Source organism: Castanea sativa, chromosome 2, assembly GCF_040712315.1.
Source record: "Castanea sativa cultivar Marrone di Chiusa Pesio chromosome 2, ASM4071231v1".
Classification (NCBI taxonomy): Eukaryota; Viridiplantae; Streptophyta; class Magnoliopsida; order Fagales; family Fagaceae; genus Castanea; species Castanea sativa.
Window position 1 is genome coordinate 10,121,396 of NC_134014.1, and position 14,233 is coordinate 10,135,628.

Genomic DNA, 14,233 nt, shown 5'->3' on the forward strand with positions numbered 1-14,233 from the left:
TTTTAGAGTTGGTTCTTACAAAGCCCACATTAGCATCAATAAATCATAAAATAATACAGTATTAGTTTTACCTTTTCAAATCACCCCCCATTCAACAGTCACCTAATCATGCAAAGACAATGTCCATATTATTCTAAATATAAACAATAGCATCAGCATCAATCTAACTTATCTACAATCGTATTATTCTAGATACAAACAATGGCATTATTCTAAATATAAACAATAATGTTACTTGGCCATATGGAATTTTGCTAAATATAACTATGTAGAGATTATATATAAATAAAAACATTAGCATCCAAAAAACAAAAACGAAAACAAAAAAACAAAAAAACAAAAAAAAAAATCATATCTACCGCTAGCTAGCTAGCAAAAATAGCCTACCAAAAAAAAAAAAACGATGGCACTAACTGCAACTAGCACAGCCACCATCACCACTTTACTATTCTCCCTCTTCTTCCTCCCCAAAATTTATTCTTCTGAATTCACCATAGACCATCACCATAGACGTTTTGCAAAAGCAGACGTGGATCTTTTGGAATTTCCTCTAAATTTAGAATTCTTTGAAGCTGAATTTTTTTTGTATGGCGCTTTGGGTTATGGCTTAGATAAAGTTGCTCCAAATTTAACCAAGGGAGGCCCAACACCCCTTGGCGCTAAAAAGGCAAATTTAGATCATTTTACCCAAGATGTTATCCTGCAATTTGCTTACCAAGAAGTTGGACACTTGAGGTTTCTCTTTTAAAATCATTATTCAATTTCTTTAGGGCAATTTTGTTTGGGTTTAATGGCTAATGGATTTCAGTTAGTTTGATTGATAAATATTTTTAGCCTTAAATAAGGGATTTAGGTTTTGAATACCACCTATATTGAATAGAAACACATTGATGTCTTAACATAATGATAAACAATTATCATAATGTAGTTACAATATATTTTAAATCCTATCATAGCTATAAATTATTTGAAAAAAATTATCATGGTACTTTTTTGATAATCAAAATTATCATGGTACTAACTATTAAGTTCTTGACGCAGGGCCATTCAAAAAGTCGTTAAAGGAATTCCAAGACCATTATTAGACTTAAGTAAAGAATCATTTGCAAAAACAGTTGATGCTGCCACAGGGAAAAAGTTGTCCCCACCTTTTGATCCTTATTACAGTGGAGTTCACTTCCTCCTTGCATCTTACCTTATTCCTTATGTTGGACTTACGGGCTATGTTGGAACAATTCCAAAACTCAAAGCCCCTAGTTCTAGAAGGGTAATCAAGATTTAAACTTGATCCATAGTAATGTTCTACAAAATAGACAGCTAGTATCAATAATTTATTGCTTCTATGCGCATGTGTGTGTATATATATACACAGTATATACTACCATTTTTTTTTTTTGTAGAATAAACTATTTTTTTATGCTAAGAAATGATAAAGCATTTTTTTTTTTTTTGAGGAAACAATAATACTTATTTTTAAATAAGGTTATAATATATTACAAAACTAGAGTATCACTACAAAAGGGTCTAACCTTTGTAGTAGTAGTCTATGGTTATAAGGATTGAAACTCTAACACACACAACCAATGTGGGATAAACATTTTTTTTTTTAAGGAAACAATAATACTTATTAATTAGAAGACACAAACAATAATAACGCTTGACAAATTAAATTTATAATTCTTTTAATGGCCCATAATCAAGTTATATTTCATATAACTTGTGGGGACTAAAAGGACCTAAGTAAGTATTTGGGCCTTGGGCTTTGTTGATGGGCGCTAGTTTGTTTTAGACTAAAAGCCCCCTAGAACTGTAGGTCGACCCATGAGTTGAGAGTCCGAGGATTCGTCCGAGGACGAATCTCTCCTCGAACAAACCCACGATAACCCTGGGATTCGCCAAAAAGATCAAGGCAGAGTTCTGGAAAAACCGTTGGTTAAGAGGGGGATTTAAGCACCCTCCGAACGCAACGGTATGAGAGAAATATCTCAGAAAAAGGCTGCTACCTCCACATTAAAGACCCTGCACCTACCTCCCTGGCCGCATTAATGGGGGAATGACCCCTGAATAGTAGAAGTCAGCCTTTTTGCTGTTATTTAAAGACTTCCAGAGGGTGGTGGATGGGACAAGTGTCTAATAGGATGATTTGCGTTACACGTGGATAAAGAGGGAAGAAGAAGAAGTATTTAAGGTGGGAAGAGAGTAAAGAAAAAGGGAGAGGAAAAAAACATTAAAGACTGTAACCTTTGAAAGAAGAAAGAGAAATAATATATTAAGAAAGGGAAGTTGTCCTCGGCTTACGTCCGAGGAGGTTCATTTTGCCCCATGTGTCTATTATTTGTAAATACTGTAATATTTTAGCATGTTCGTCAAGTTTCGAATATCACTAAACTAGATTGCGAGCCCACACTCTACAAATTTCATTGTTTAAGGATCATTGGGCCTGAGCCCACGTGTGTTTTTGGGTCCAGGCACAATTGTGCACTTACAATTGGAGCCGTCTGTGGGGATCTAGTGTTGAAGGAACTGGAACACCATGGCAAGCTTAGGCTCACACCATGCAGAATCTCAGGGATCGCAACCTGAGGATCTTTTCGAGCATCTTGAGCACCGGAGGGATCGAGAGGGTAGAATTCACACCGAGTATCCTAGAGCGAGTCATACTCACGGTGGAGGAGACAATACCACCCATGAAGATGGTGCCAAAGCCATGCAGAAGGAGATCAATCATCTTAAGAGGAAGTTACGCCGCTTCAGACGGAGGCATTCGCCATCCTCATCTAGTCTTTCTTTAGGGAGATCTCGGGGAAGTAGTTACAGTTCAAGGTCATGGTCGCCCCCCAGCAAAACATCCTCTTGTGAAGAGAATGGCTCACCAGGTCATAGGCACAAGAAGCTCCCCTCCAGGGGCTTGGGGAACGATGCTATGAGCCGGGCGTTGCACCAACTCTCTAAGTTACCATTCTCACGTAGGATTGAAATGGAAGACTCCCCAGAAGGTTCACCCAACCCACCTTTACCATTTATAATGGCCGGACTGACCCGGTGGAACATGTGAGCCACTTTAACCAGAGAATGGCAATGCATTCTCACAATGAGACCCTGATGTGCAAAGTCTTCCCTTCTAGCTTGGGACCTATTGCTATGAGGTGGTTCAACGGTCTGAAATCTGGGTCTGTAGGTTCGTTCGGGGAACTGACTAGAGCATTCGCATCACGGTTTATTACATGCAGCAGAGTTCCTCGACCGTTGGACTCGCTGTTATCTATGGCTATGAAGGAGGGCGAGACGTTGAAAGCATACTCCTACAGGTATTGGGAGATGTTTAACGAGATAGACGGTGATTTTGACGAGGTGGCGATCAATACTTTTAAAGTAGGTCTTCCAACCGATCATGACTTGAGGAAGTCCTTGACCAAGAAACCCGTACGGAGTGTACGTCGCCTCATGGACCGTATTGACGAATACAAAAGGGTCGAGGAAGACCAACAGCAAGGGAAGGGTAAGGCGAAGGTTATCCCGCAGGAGAGAAAGGATTTCAGGTCGGACAGATATCACAACAACAAGCCGAGAAGAGATTACTCCGGACAGTCTGGCTCGGCGGCACCTCAGACTGTTAATACTATATTCCGAGAACTGGTGCACCAGCTACTAGAGAAGGTCCGTAAGGAACCCTACTTTAGATGGCCTAGTAAGATGGCGGGGGATCCTGCCAGGAGGAATCAGAATCTCTTTTATCAGTACCATCAAGACGTGGGTCATACTACCAAAAACTGTCGAACCCTCTGGAACCATTTGGAGCAGCTCGTCAGTGAAGGAAAATTAAAGCAACACCTGTACCAACCTAGCAGACAGGGCAGTCAGTCTGGCTCGAATAACCAGAGGAATAATTCATCTCAGCCTCCTTTGGAAACGATCAACGTTATCTTCGCTGCGCCTGGCAGGACTGGCTCATGTCCCACCAGGGTAATGGCAGTTTCACACTCCCAAGCCGAGGAGCGGGGCTCCAAGCCGAAGAGATTGAAGTTGAATGTGCTTGTCTTGGGATTTTCAGAGGAAGATAAAGCTGGAACCATCCAACCCCATAACGATGCCCTAGTGGTCACTCTGAGGATAGGGAATTATGATGTAAAAAGGGTGATGATTGATCAAGGCAGTGGCGCGGATATCATGTATCCTGACTTATTCAAGGGGTTGAAGTTGAAGTTGGAGGACCTCACCCCTTATGACTCACCGTTAATAAGTTTTGAAGGGAAATCCGTTATACCAAAGGGACAGATTCGGTTGCCCGTGCAATCTGGCTCCGAGACGGTTGAGGTGGATTTTATCGTGGTCGATGCATATTCCCCATACACAGCCATCTTTACCCGACCCTGACTGCACGCTTTGGGGGCTGTTTCCTTCACCTTGCATGTTAAGGTTAAGTTCCCTTTGGGGGAGTGCATTGAAGAGATTCTTGGCAGCCAATTGATGGCCAGGCAATGCATATCGGCCTCAATGCTGCATCAGACCGAAGCGTAGTCCTCGACCTCGGCTGTGAAAGACTTATAGCAATTAACGACTCTGGATGCGCCTGACGTGGTGACAGTAGAGGAGGCCATATGCGAAGACCTTGAGAAGTTTTTGATATCGGAAGATCCCGAAAGGTTCTTCCAGGTTGGAGTATGTTTACCACACCAGGAGAAGATGGAATTGATGGAGTTTCTAAAGAACAACATCGATATTTTTGCCTGGGACCCCTATGAAGCTCCGGGTGTTGACCCAAGCTTCATTTGTCATCATTTGAACGTCAGTCCTGCTATTCCTCCTAGAAGGCAACCCCCTCGACGTTCCTCCAAGAAGCATTCCGAAGCCGTTAAAGTGGAGGTGCTCAAGCTCAAGAAGGCTGGGGCTATCAAGGAAGTTTTTTATCCGGAGTGGTTGGCGCATACGGTTGTGGTCAAAAAGAAGAATGGAAAATGGCGAGTATGTGTAGACTTCACAGATTTAAACAAAGCCTACCCAAAGGACTCGTTCCCGATGACCCGCATCGACCAGCTAGTGGACGCCACCGTCGGACATCCTCGGATGAGTTTTTTGGATGTCTTCCAAGGTTATCACCAAATTCCATTAGCGACAGAAGATCAGGAGAAAACTGCCTTTATTACTCCAACAGGGAATTATCACTATAAAGTGATGCCGTTCGGGTTGAAGAATGCTGGGGCTACTTACCAAAGGATGATGACCAGAATGTTTGAATTGCAGCTGGGAAAGACCATTGAGATATATGTGGATGACATGGTAGTGAAGAGTAAGACGATATCTGCGCACGTGAAAGATTTGGACAACACTTTTCAGGTACTTAGAAAGTACAGGTTGCGTCTTAATGCCTCGAAGTGTTCTTTTGGGGTGAGTTCTGGTAAGTTCTTGGGTTATATGGTTACTCATAGAGGGATAGAAGTGAATCCGGCACAGGTCAGAGCCATTCAAACTTTACAGCCACCTCGGAATCCAAAGGAAGTTCAGAAATTAACCAGAATGATCGCTGCTCTCAATAGGTTCATCTCGCGGTCAGTTGACCGATGCAGGCCTTTCTTCCAACTGTTGAATAAATGGAAGGGGTTCCAATGGTCCGAAGAGTGCGTTATAGCCTTCCAACAACTTAAGGAATATTTTTCCCCGCCACCCATTATGTCTCGGCCTGAAGTAGATGAGGTCCTATTTGCGTATCTGACAGTGGTCGTCCATGCAGTCAGCCTGGTCCTCATAAGGGATGACAGTGGGGTGCAAAGACCGGTCTATTACGTCAACAAGACGCTGAATGACACCGAGGTGCGTTACTTACTTTTGGAGAAAGCACTTCTAGCCGTAGTTCATGCCACGCAGAGGCTTCCTCATTATTTCCAGTCCCACACCGTTGTAGTTTTGACCCAACTGCCTCTCAAGTCAGTGTTGCGTAGTGCCGACTACTTTGGAAGGGTGGCTAAATGGGGAACTATTTTGGGAGCCTTTGACATCAAATACATGCCACGTACCTCGGTGAAAGGCCAGGTTCTTGCAGATTTGGTGGCAGAGTTCGCCGAACCATTGTTGGAAGAAACTTTGAAGGAATCACACATGGATGAGAAATCAGTTGGCATGATTACAAACGAAAGACCTTTGACTTGGAACGTATCCGTTGATGGGGCAGCTAACTAGAGAGGGTCTGGCATCGGACTCGTCCTGGTATCCCCCGAAGGGATTGTCTTTGAAAAATCCCTAAGGTTGGCGTTTTCGGCTACTAATAATGAGGCCGAGTACGAAGCAGTCTTGGTCAGCATGAACATGGTACATAGGATGGGCGGAAAGGAAGTTCACATGCTCTCAGATTCTCAGTTAGTGGTCGGCCAGGTGACGGGGACCATGGAGGCTAGGGACCCAAAAATGCAAGAATACTTGACCGAGGTCAAACGTTTACAATCTAAATTCGATTCCTTTATCTTGTCTCACGTTTCTAGAAGTGGAAATATGCATGCAGACTCTTTGGCTACCTTAGCGACGTCCTCGACTCAGGGTTTGCCTAGGATTATCCTTGTCGAAGGTTTGCTAGCGCCAGCTCTTACCACTGTTGGTGCAGCCCGGATCCATTTGATAAGGCCTGGACCTAGTTGGATCGATCCTATGATATCTTTTCTGAAACACGACATTCTTCCCGACGACAAGTCTGAAGCAGACAAGATCCGTCGAAAGGCATCGCGTTTCTGGTTGTCTGAGGATCAGAAATTGTATAAACAGTCCTTCTCCAGACCATATTTGTTATGTGTGCACCCCGAATCAACGAAGGCGCTTTTGGAAGAACTGCATGAAGGAATTTGTGGTAGCCATACTGGGGGAAGGTCCCTAGCTCATAGGGCACTCACTCAAGGATATTGGTGGCCGAATATGCAAAGGGAAGCTCAAGACTATGCAAGAAAGTGTGACCAATGCCAGAGATTTGCTCCTAACATCCATCAACCTGGGGGAGTCCTTAACCCTCTTTCCAGTCCTTGGCCTTTCGCTCAATGGGGATTGGACATAGTAGGACCCTTTCCGAGGGCTGTAGGAAACAAAAGGTGGCTACTTGTGGGGACCGACTACTTCACCAAATGGGTAGAGGCTGAGCCCTTGGCAAATATTAGGGACATCGGTTCCAAGAAGTTCATATGGAAAAACATCATCACTAGATTTGGAGTACCACATACACTCATTTCGGACAATGGCGTTCAATTTAATAGTAGAGCTTTTAGGAAATATTGTGGTGACATGGGCATCATAAATAGATACTCCACTCCAGCTTATCCTCAGGGAAACGGGCAAGCCGAGGCCGTTAACAAGGTTATAGTTAGTGGACTCAAGAAAAGACTGGACGATGCGAAGGGCAGATGGGTAGAAGAACTACCACACATTCTATGGACGTATCAAACTACGCCGCGCAAATCCACAGGAGAAACACCATTCTCTATGACTTATGGGGCCGAGGCAGTGATACCTTTAGAGTCGAGCTTCCCCACATTGAGGACGAGTACTTTTAGCCCAGAAAATAACAACGGCCTCCTGGAGAAGAGCCTAGATTTAGTTAAGGAACGGCGAGAGACAGCTATGGTCCAAATGGCTTATTATCAGCAGAAGCTTAAACGAGGGTATGATGCCCATGTGAAGCTCAGGCCACTCGCGCCTAGGGATCTGGTCCTAAGAAAGGTTGTAGGTACTGCTAGAAACCCAGCCTGGGGCAAATTAGGACCGAACTAGGAAGGACCATATCATATTATTTCTGTAGCAGGCATAGGGTCATATCGACTAGCTGATCTAGATGAAAAAGCTGTACAACGTCCGTGGAATGTAAACAACCTTCGAAGGTATTATTATTAATAAAGGGCGCTTTTGTCGTTTGTGGTTTAAATTATAAATGTATATGGGCTTATCAATCACAACTCTCAAAATATCAAACAGAAACTTGGTAATGCATGGTCCTCGGACCACATGCCTTGTGGAAATTGATATGTTCTAAAATATCAAACAGAAACTTGGTAATGCATAGTCCTCGGACCACATACCTTGTGAAAATTGATATGTTCTAAAATATCAAACAGAAACTTGGTAATGCATGGTCCTCGGACCACATACCTTGTGAAAATTGATATGTTCTAAAATATCAAACAGAAACTTGGTAATGCATGGTCCTCGGACCACATGCCTTGTGGCAATTGATATTTTCTAAAATATCAAGCAGAAACTTGGTAATGCATGGTCCTCGGACCACATCCTTGTGGAAATTGATATGTTCTTAAATAGCAAACAGAAACTTGGTAATGCATGGTCCTCAGACCACATGCCTTGTGGAAATTGATATGTTCTAAAATATCAAACAGAAACTTGGTAATGCATGATCCATGGACCACATGCCTTGTGGAAATTGATATGTTTTAAAATATCAAACAGAAACTTGGTAATGCATGGTCCATGGACCACATACCTTGTGGAAATTGATATGTTTTAAAATATCAAACAGGAACTTGGTAATGCATGGTCTTCGGACCACATACCTTGTGGAAATTGATATGTTTTAAAATATCAAACAGGAACTTGGTAATGCATGGTCCTCGGACCACATACCTTGTGGAAATTAATATGTTCTTAAAATATCGAACAGAAACTTGGTAATATATGTTCCTCGGACCACCTGCCTTGTGGAAATTGATATGTTTTAAAACATCAAACAGAAGTTTGGTTAAGTATGGTCCTCGGACCACATATCATGTTTAAATAGAATTTTAAGTCATACATCTTTAAGTATTAAACATAAATTTGGTAAGGTAGGATTCTCGGACCCCACATTTTACTATTATTAGCGTTTAAGTTACAAATTCTAAGTATCACATGGGTTTGCAAAGTGTGGCACTATTTATCATCTAAACCAAGTTTGTTTTTGGTAGGTTCTTGAACGCTTTACTTTTCAAATGTTTGCAAATAGTTAATTTTCAAATGTTTGCAAATAGTTAAGTTAGTCTGTTAGGTGTTTGTTATTACTTCGTGCCTAATATACTCATGAAATATAGTTTGAGAGGAATTCTTATGGCAAACACAAAGATTAAATAAATACAAGTCAAATGAAAATCAAACGAAACTGTCTTTCATTAATTATTCTGACATACATTACATGCTAAACTTTAATTACAAAGAAAGAGAAGTCCTAGGCTCGGCCCTAAACTTTTGTAGGGGGGTCTTACTGAGAACTGCTGGTTGCCTCAGTGTTTCTTAGCTCCAACTCAAAGGAAGACAGAACTTGCTTCCCTTTATCTGCTGTAGTTGTTGGAGGGACAGTAGGCTCCACACTTTGGCTTGGGTCTTTCTCGGCACCTCCACACCCTTCCTTCTCTTTATTGGAACCTAAAGGTTTTGTAGGATCTGGAATGGGTTCTGGGATCACAGGAGGGAGAGCAGGAGCTGTCTTAGGGGCAGATGGGACACCAGGAGCCTCTTCTATCTCCTATATGTCAAGGGGAAGCCAAACGTTCTCGGGCTTCCTCAACTCGGAAGTTAAAGGAACCCCTGCTACGTTTAGGGCTTTGCCCCAGACTTGCTGACAGTATTCTCGGCACAAGGGCGAACGCCTCTGTCAGCTGGTCTTGTGCCACCGTCACCCCTTCTTAGTAGCTAGCCTTCTTCTCAGTCTCCAGTAAACCTTTGAAGGTGCGAGCTTCCTTCTTTATCTGCGCAAGCTCCTTCTCCAAGTCAGAGCGTTCCTTCTACGCTCTGGAGAGTTCATTGTCCTTTTGATGAAGAAGCTTGCACTGCCCCTCCACTTGAGTCCTCACCGTTCTCAGGCTGGCCTCGGCGCCGTCTCTCTCCCTTTTTAGGTTGGCCAGCTGAGAGGTGAGTTTCTCGTTTTCTGCGAGGGCCTGGCCCAGGGACTTCTCAATCTCCAGTCGTATCTCCTGCTCCATTCTGACCTTCTTCCGAGAATCTTCCACAAATTTCTCCGCAGTAAAGACCTCTTGAATGGCCTGTGGCAAAGTATCAGAGAGTTAGATGCAGGAAAACACTTACTAATAATCCGATATCATTAAAAATGAAATATTCGTAAGAAGTGAAACTTACCAGGGCTAAGTCCCTTTTCAAAGAAAGAAACAGCTGAGGCTGGCTCATTTTTTCCAAGGCGTCCATATCATTGGGCAGCAGAAGGGGACGTTCCAACGCCTCGGCCAGGTGGTGGGTGTGGCCTTGTTGGAATGTCGTGATGCTGGACTGGCAAGAGATTGGTGCTCCGTCCAATCTCAAGTTGGGAGACCAGGTAGCCGGTGCTCGGCACACTTCGGCCATGTCCCTAATTTCCTCACTTTCAACTAAACGAGCACGTCCCTTGCCTTTGTCCAGCTTCTGCTGCTGAGCTTGCTGAGGCTGCTGTCTTGTCTTCTTCTGCTTTTCACCACCAGCCTCCTCGGCCTCCCCCTTTCTTTTCTTCTTGGGCTCCTCAATCGGAGGTTTAGGATCAGCTGGAGGAGGTGGAGGTGGCAAGGATGGAGGAACTTGGGACCCTCCTACTCTTTTTTGGGCGACTTTCTCGCCTCTCTTCGTTAGAAGGCCTTGAAGCACGTCCATTTCTTCCTCTTCGGAATCGTCGTCAGGCCAAGCAAAAATTAAACCTGCAACTCCGGAGGCCTCGACGGGCTCTTCTTCCTCGTCAGAGAGCACGACAAACTGGTTTCCTCGGGGTCTTTCGACGTTCTCAAGCTGAAACTGGTATATCTCGTCGTCCAACGTGTCCGAAGAGGATACTTGCTCCTCCGCAACGGCAGTTGCTTGAGAGTGCGCCGAGAGAGGGATCGCCACGATGGGTCACGTGTATAGGATGGTGTTGAGGTCGTCGGGGATGTCGTGGTCGGCAAGAAAGTGCAGCCTTGCTACGTCTATTCTCTTACGCCTCCTATCCCCCGTGATAATCGAGTTCTCTATCTCCTAGAAATCCGAGGATATTGGATCGTACCCTAGTATTAGGTTAGCCGCTCAAAGTTTCAGGTCTTCACTTACAAACACTTCTGAGCGCAGTATGCGGTTCAGATCAGCAACGTTGCAGTGGCTCAGACGGGGGCGCACGAGTTGTTTATCTGCAAGAAAGAATACCAAAGAAGCCAAGTATGGTCAGATCTGCAATGCATATGAGAAATCGAAATGGACAATGTGTAAAAAGGAAATAAATATTAGAAGATTTTTAGATTAAAGGTCGGGGTAGAGAAATTAACTCCTAAAGAACCAAACCTGGGTCTCCCCATACGACTGGGCAGTGAGGGCCGTCGTGCCAGTTGCCTGACGCGATGAGGTGTCATCCTTCATGCCTTTATTAGACTTGGGCAGACAGGAAATTAACCTAACTACACTAGACCGGGATTTAATGTAATAGCCTACGTTCCTAAGTTTGTGGCATTCGTACATGAAGACAACATCATGCCAAGTGAGGTTCAGGCCCATCTGCTCATTTAGAGCGTCGACACTTCCTAAGACCCTAAAAACATTGGGTGCGCATTGGTCTGGACACAACCTGTGGTTACGAAGGTATTCCCTAGTTACGCTTCTCATATGGAGGGTCATCCCACCAATCATGGGGATAATGACCTCTCCCGTATTCCTAGAACCACCTACGGCTTCTACCGGGCAGTATTTCAAACCCACGTCACTGGGAATATGGTATTTGGCCCTAAAGCCTTCCATCCCAGCGGTGGTATCAACTAAACACTTAAATCTACCCATCTAAGAGAAAGGAAAGGGCAAGCTTTATAAAAGGAATGTGGTTAAGAAGGAAGCCGAGGACAGAATCCGAGGAGAAAAAAAGTAGAGAAAGTAAGGACTTACGAGTTTGTAGTTATGCGAGTTTCCACGGGTTTCTAGAGAGAAAAGATGATGATTGACGCTCTGATGTGATTGAATTCTGAAGAAATGAATGAGGGCGCAGATTTCCAAACGTCATGACGTGCGGGAGGCGGCCTCGAAATTGGATTCTTCCCGCCCAAATTTTCAGGAGGTGATGAGGATTGTTGGATGTTCATCTCACCATTGAACGTGGGGAACAGGGTGTAACTTGTGGTCATAAATGCGCGCGTTCTGGAAATCGAAGCGCCAAATGGCATTTTCTAGGAATGAAACAACCCCCACACGCATGGTGATGTACGAAACGTGTGAAGGGAGCTCTGGTCAGATAAAAATCCTATTTTTCTCCTCGGATGAGGAAAAATTTTGAGGGGCTATTGTAGGGACTAAAAGGACCTAAGTAAGTATTTGGGCTTTGGGCTTTATTGATGGGCGCTAGTTTGTTTTAGACTAAAAGCCTCCTAGAACTGTAGGTCGGCCCATGAGTCGAGAGTCCGAGGATTCGTCCGAGGACGAATCTCTTCTCGAACAGACGCACGATGACCCTGGGATTCGCCAAAAAGATCAAGGCAGAGTTCTGGAAAAACCGTTGGTTAAGAGGGGGATTTAAGCACCCTCCGGACGCAACGATGTGAGAAAAATATCTCAGAAAAAGGCTGCTACCTCCACATTAAAGACCCTGCACCTACCTCCATGGCCGCATTAATGGGGGAATGACCCCTGAATAGTAGAAGTCAGCCTTCTTGCTATCTTTTAAAGACTTCCAGAGGGTGGTGGATGGGACAGGTGTCTAATAGGGTGATTTGCGTTACACGTGGATAAAGAGGGAAGAAGAAGAAGTATTTAAGGAGGGAAGAGAGTAAAGAAAAAGGGAGAGGAAAAAAACATTAAAGACTGTAACCTTTGAAAGAAGAAAGAGAAATAATATATTAAGAAAGGGAAGTTTTCCTCGGCTTACGTCCGAGGAGGTTCATTTTGCCCCATTTGTCTATTATTTGTAAATACTGTAATATTTTAGCCTATTTGTCAAGTTTCGAATATCACTAAACTAGATTGCGAGTCCATACTCTACAAATTTCATTGTTTAAGGCTCATTGGGCCTAAGCCCACGTGTGTTTTTTGGTCCAGGCACAATTGTGCACTTACATAACTCACCTAATAATTTTTTTATTATATTAAAATTTTAAAAATCCTATCATTGAATTATATATTTTTTTCTATATTTTTAACGTACAAGCCAAATTTGGTATCCACTAGATATAATTTACTATTTAATTAGTAGCATCATTTTTTTCTAATTATTTTTAAAGTAAAAAAATTGAATTTTAAGCATTTCATAAATGAGAAAATAATTAATCTCTGATCATCCTTATGTTTTTCATACATATAAGATAAAAGGAGACACCACCGCACATCCTTGGTGCGATGGTCACTCCACAAGTATAAATGCTTGTGGTGCTTGTGGGGTGTGGGGGGCAGTCTCCGAGAGGGAGCTTCACACATATATATACTTAGATTAGGTTAGAGTAGAATTCTATCTTGTATTTAAAATATTAAAAAAAAAAATAAGATTAAAAAAAAAAAAAAGATAAAAGGAGACAATGTAATTCAAGTTATTTAACATTGGATTTTTCAAAATTTACATTTAATATATATAGTTATTGATTAGTGTAACCTTGATAAAAGTTACACCAAATTTAATGTAAACCCAACCCTTTTTATTATTTGAGAAGTAGATCAGTAGAGCACGGAAACAGGAGTACATTCACAACACTTACTTTAATATCATAATAAATTACTACTTGTCCAAAAATTATCAAACCATTATTCTAACGATGTCAAATTGTATATGTTCAGCTTGTTGAAGGCCTTTTAGGCGGAATCAGGCCAAGATGCTGTTATTCGAGCATACCTATACGAGCATGCAAAGGAGATAGTGTCACCATATGGAATAACTGTGGGAGAGTTTACAAATCGCTTTTCAGAACTAAGAGATAGGCTTGGACATCGAGGTCACAAAGATGAAGGCCTTGTGGTTCCTCTAGCTGAAGGTGCTGAGGGAAAGATCAATGGAAACGTGCTTGCTGGAGATGCAGACTCTGTTGCATTTGACAGGACCGCGGAAGAGATATTGAGGATTGTGTATGGCTCTGGGGATGAGAAAAAACCCGGTGGATTCTATCCAAAAGGAGGCAATGGTCGCATTGCCAGATCTCATCTACTTTAATTATATGCACACAACTTTATTACAAGAAAACAAGCTTCCGTGTTTTCTGGTTCATTGTTTAAGCTATGTGCCAGTTGCATTAATAATGAGTAAAACATTTGTGAGTTTTTATTATTAAGTAATATATATGTGTGACAAAATTGTCATTTT

At 42.8% G+C, this 14,233-nt stretch overlaps 1 pseudogene; it reads left to right on the forward strand.

Moving 5' to 3' along the window:
* Window positions 1-403: 403 nt before the first annotated feature.
* On the forward strand, window positions 404-14,083 carry LOC142623456 (ferritin-like catalase Nec2; annotated as a pseudogene).
* Window positions 14,084-14,233: the final 150 nt, after the last annotated feature.